Raw genomic sequence first — 6,000 nt, forward strand, 5'->3', positions numbered from 1 at the left:
AATGAGGGTCTGAAGAATGAGTTTGTAAAAAATGATAAAACAAAATATTTCATGATGAGTTAAATGAAGTGATGTGGATCTTGTCTTTTTTCTGATATGACACAATTCATTTGCACTGGGTTTCCCAAGAAATTTAGTAAAATGAAAGTGTCTGGAGGGCGCCACTGGTAGGTCCTACATCTTTTCTTTCCCTGTGTTGTTTCTGTCTTTATGTCTTGCTTCTTTCTTGAACTATATGACTGTTACTGCGTTAATATGCTTCTTTCTACTCAAACTAAAACTCAAGATAGAAAAATTCCCCTTTGTTTCATGTTGCAGTAGAGGGGTGGCATAAAAATATGTGCCCTTCAACAGAAATAAATAGTATAGGATTTTAGCAGAGACTTATCCACTATGCAGCCTCAAATGGTGTTTTAGAAAATATTTAAAATTGTATTCAAACGAAATACCTCTAAATGAGGGTTAAGAAATGATCCATTTTCCATATTTCACTCAAACTTATTTGAGGTAGAAAACTAGTTTTTAATCTATTTGAACCATATCTCCTCAACGTTCCAACATGATTTCTCAGACTCGCACCAGTTTCATGATTCTATCAGTTGCTCGTTTTGTTATTAAACAAGTTCTTAGTCCACTTGTAACCAGGGCTAATCTCTTCACAATTCTGTTGCTGCTGCTTGAAAAGTGTCTAAACATTCTGTGGTTTTGACACTTATGTATGGTTGAAATGATATCCAAGTGCTATGTTTACTGACCAGATCACGAATTATGTTCATGTTATTCATATTTATTTCCATAAATAAGTATGTGCATGACTTTGTACTTCATATTCATATGATCTTTTCGCAAGAGACATTGGTTGATTTTATTGTTATTGTGGATCTGATTTTGTGAAGACATCACTAATTGTTGGGAGATATTATTCTGTGTACAGTTCAATAACATCAGTGAGATAATCTTATTCCAGTGCCATGTTTTGTATCCAGGAGATGGCTTGTCTTAATTGATTAATGGAAGGCCCATTAGTTAGGTGCTGTCTTTGAAAATGAAATTGTCTTGATTTTTTAGCCCATTGCAATACTGTGGGGTAATTTAAGAGGCAGGACATCCAAATTTAAAGTCCCTCTCCGATAAGACAAAACCAAACGGGGACAATTTGTGTAAAGTGCCTTTCCAAAAAGTCGTACCAAGCTGAGCCTTGTATTACCCCAAACCTGTAATCTCATGATTATGGGTCAGGTAGTTTAACCACTACACCACTGACACTTTCTGTTGCTGTCTCAAGTAAAAAAAATAAATGGTGTTAAGATCCATTTTTACCACTTGTGTCAGACTTATGAAGTGCATAGGGTCTTAAATACAGTTGAATGGGAAATAAGTGTCTGTGCTATAGTATGTATATATAACATGTTGAAGGTATGGGCAGTTGTATTTTCTAGAGCACATGTATTAATGAAACAGAAACTTTTGTGTGATCTGTTTTGTTGGTTGGCGAGTTTCAATTCATTCTTCAGGCAGACACTCAAGATTACTTTGGATAGAATCACGAGAACGGGCTTTCAACATGGGGGCCACCATTTGTATTAAATACCGTTCGTACACTGCTTGCCAGGTCTTTTCTCAAGACTAATGCCGAACATGAATATGCCAAATAGCAGAACATAATACCTCTAATATCATTACATGATCTGTGATAAGTGTTGGTTTAATCGGAGTAAAGTCCTCAAGCCCCTCCCCCTCCCTCTCTTCCTCCCCTCAATCCACCTTGCTTCCTCAGTCTGAATTGTGCAAAAATTTTAATTCATTAAAAAAAAAAATGACTTGTTCTTGGGAGTAAAGTTGTTTTAATATGGCAGTTTTAATTGCTCTCTGCAGCTTTTAGCATCTGTAGAATTGTGTGAAATTTCCCCCTTTTTGCATGAAGCTGAGTGCAGTGAATTTTAAAATAGAAGTCCCAGTTGTTATTGTATATCAAATCAGAGGAAAGATGCCATGACTTGTACTTTTGAACCAAACTGGTGACTGATGAAGAGTGTGGTAGGTTTTTGTGCATCATCAGGGTATTTATATGCCTGTCTGCTTCACAGACAGTCATTGTCTTTGTAGTAAATCCAACTGCCGGTTATTTTCTTCCTTTGACGCTATGCCGTGGTACACAGAGTAGAAGTCTTTACATACATTAAAATATGTTCCCCCCCATGACTCCAATAGTCTTAACATCATTTTTTATGTTCTTGAGAAGAAGTAATATTGATATGCCCGTTTCTGCCAGTGGCATTAATGGACTGATACACAGAAGTAAAAAATTCACAAATCTTAAGTACAAATCTTCTGAAAATACTACATCTTATAGTGCTTTGTAATTTAATCTGCATGTGTTCTTAGTTGCCACATTTGATAGCCTTTTTCTTTTTTCTGGCCCCTTGCCCATTCGTATCAAATTGACAACAAAAATCTGATTAGTATCAAAAGGTGCAAATTATATTATTTACTATGGCACATATGTTTATTGTGAAATGTTATCTAATTTGTGATGATTTGTAAATCTTTTTCTAGGAAAGTTTTTCTTTCTAGATGGAATGTCCGAGATCCTTCGCTTCTAAAGACAATAGTGAAGGCAGTAAATATTCAATTACTATGCATGCATTAAAATTGTGCAATTAGTATATGATGATACCAGCAATCACAATCCAAACGTAACAGTTAGACATGTAATGACCTTGAAAATTAACTGTTGAGTAACGGTAAAAAGGGTATTGATCAGATGCATGTTTAGGAGCTGGAAGCAGTGTTGACTTTCAGGATGTTGGGAAGGATGTGTGATAATGGTTTTGTAATTGTAGATAATTATGTTGAAAAAGCATGCGTTCACTCAGTTAGATAAGTGTTTCAAAATGATAGCGATAATTCTACCTTTATTGTCACGGTAAAGTTCCGAAATGATGGGCACAGATTTTGCTAAAGTAACCTTGTTAGCCACAATGTTTGAATGTTTACACAGATGGCAGTGCACACACATTTTGTTATGCCTAGAGGCCCTTACTTTATATGGCAGTAGTGGTATGTAGGTGAAAGTTTATCTTCAACTTTTTTGGACATGTTTGCATTCATCATCATCCAGTGCCAGATCTGTGGCAGACATCGGCAATCATGGTTCTCCATTCATTCCTGTGCTCGGATGCACTTAAAAAAGCTACGTTTTCCTGATCTTTCCCTTTTACCCATTTGTTTAGGTTCCATTAGTAGGTTATTCTGGGCCTACCCCTGTCTCGTTTGCCTTCAGTTTTGCCAGTGAGAGCTAGATGTTCAAGACCTTAATGTCTATTCAAGTGTCCCAAAAACTGCATTTGTCGCTTCATGATTGTTTTTAACAGTGAGGGTCCAACGTGGGCTTCATCAAGCATTACCTCATTTGATTCCTTTTCCTTCCGTGATATTCTCAGCAGTCTCCTAAGAAACCACATTTCTGTTGCTTCTATTTTATTTTCTCTGTCTTTAGTGAATGTCTAGCATTCACAGCCATATAGAAGGGTTGACCATACATAGCATCTCAGAACTTTCATTTTGGTAGTCATTGAGATGTTTCTATTTATTTTTCAGGATTGGGCTCATTTTATTGAAACTAGCCTTAGCCATCGCAATTCTCCATTTTATTTCTGTGGAACATTTGGCCTTAGAGATGTTATTATATATCCTAGATATATATGTGTTTTTTCTGATAATTATCTTGACTTTTCTGGCAACTGAGAATCCATGAGGAAAAGCTTTTGTCTTTTCTTTCGCAGTCTCTTTATTTTGTGGAGAGCTTTGTTAAATTGTTAATTCGGTCCTCAAAGCAGGAAATGCATTAAGGCTATTATGCTCTTCCTTTTTTCTTTCTCAGTTCTGTTTGTTCAGAGTTACCTTTAAAAGTCTTTTGACATCTGGAGTCCACTGTTACATTTTGATTTAGTTGGTTTTAGAATTTTAACTGTTTGGAGGTGTGCTTTTGTGTACTGGAATGAACAAGCCTTCCCTCTCTCGTACAAACTCGCACTCAGGTACATACTCTTGACACATACACACACTAACATTAGCACATGCACTGTGCACATGCATATATACACACATGTATACTTTCCCCGATTTCAGCCCAAATTTTTTTCCTCCTCACGTCCAAGACAAGATAGGGCCTTTCATATCTGTATTAGGAAAAAAGCAAGATTATGATGAATGGCAACTGAGCATGTGTTTCTTTTAACTGTTGGAGTTTATTTCCTATATTCTGAGTAGGGTATGGCATAAGGTTTTGGAAAGGAAGTTAAAATTATTATTTTTTTTTAGCAATATTGATGCCACTTTAGTGTGCCAAGTGTTGTCATGCAAATTTTGATGTACCATATAATGTGAGGTAGCGTGGTGAAGTCAGGCACTTGTCAAAACAAAGAAATTGAAGAAGCTGGCATTTTTTTCCACTGGTTTGGCAATTTCTACCGAATTGAACAATTTTTTCTTGCCTCACCACCTTTAACGTTAATTTGAAAACACAATTCTCTGTGGATTTTTACTGAAAAATGTTGATTAAAGGCACAAAAAGTTTAAATCCCTGTTTCCAAGGACTCTCAAGGTATGGAAGGTTATCAAAGTTTGGCACCCATTTTCTCACTAACTTTACCCCAGAAAAAAAGGCATCTCCACGTCATTCCGTTGCAAATATCTCGACTTCTAGTCAAGATAGATGGGTATTCTTTAAATCAATAAATAGACTCATTAACAAGCTTTAAGATGATACCAATAACTCCACATACCCCCAAATTGACAAGTGCCTGATTCCACCGCTTCGCGACACATAATTATGCTAGTGATAAGTTGGTGTTATGAGGTGATTTCGATGTGTTTATTGTTAAACGACGGGAGGGGATTATGGGTTTCTTGGTACATATCACTACAAGTTTTTATTGGTTTTGTTGATTCCCCTTGTTGTTTGTTGAAGTTCAAAGAAGTGTGAACACTGTAATGTATAAGTTGGCAGATCTTTTTTTTAATGACTTTATAATTGGATGGCCCCAAAAAAACAGTGTTTCTATTACGTGGGGCATACCAAAAGTTTTTTACCTGACCATGAAAGGTAGAAAGCTGAAATTTGGAATGAAAGCTAACAATTCTCTTCCTAGAATGCATGTAAATTGTGTGGATTTTCTGATTACTGGTTTTAACACCAGTGCACAGTAAATGAATAGGGGTATGTTGCTCTCCAGTTTCAACATACAAATTAAATGAAGAAAATTGAGCTCAGGGCTGTCACAAAGTTTTTGTTCTTGCAAGGAAGCAACTACATGATCTTTTTACGAAGATGCATGCCATATATGGAACTGATGGTCCATCCTATGCTGTGATAAAAATTTGGAGTAAAATATTCAAGTGCAGATTCATGAAAAATTCAAGTGCAATTTCATGAACATTGAAGATGACCACCGTGATGGTCATCCAGTGACAGCAACAGCAGAAGAGAATGTGTGGAATATCAAGAAATTTGGGTTGTCTGATTGACGGGTGACAGTTGAACAAATAAACAAAAAAACTAGGCTTAGCATTGGATCAGGTGAACGAATCTTTAATGAACATTTGAATATGACAAAGGTTTCTGTGAGATGGGTCCTACATTTGTTGAGTCCTCAAAAAGTGAAACATTTGCATTGCTTGGTCTGTATGAAAAGCATGAACTTAAATTTTTGAAAGACTCGTAGCAATGGATGAGACATGGGTCCACCTCTACAATCCTGAGTCAAATTCTGTATCAATGCAGTGGAAATCGTCCTCGTCTCCAACACCAAAAAAAGGCAAAGGTGCAGCCATCAAATGGAAAAGTGATGCTATCAGTTTTTTGGGACCAAGAATAAGTGATTAGGACAGACTATCTTGAAAATGGACCTACGATCACGGGAGACCATTATTCTAACCAGCTTAAAAAATTACGAGAGGCTATAAAAGAAAAACGCAGAAGAAATATCCGAAAAGGCA

Source organism: Aplysia californica, unplaced genomic scaffold (assembly GCF_000002075.1).
Source record: "Aplysia californica isolate F4 #8 unplaced genomic scaffold, AplCal3.0 scaffold00091, whole genome shotgun sequence".
In the NCBI taxonomy this organism is placed as follows: domain Eukaryota; kingdom Metazoa; phylum Mollusca; class Gastropoda; order Aplysiida; family Aplysiidae; genus Aplysia; species Aplysia californica.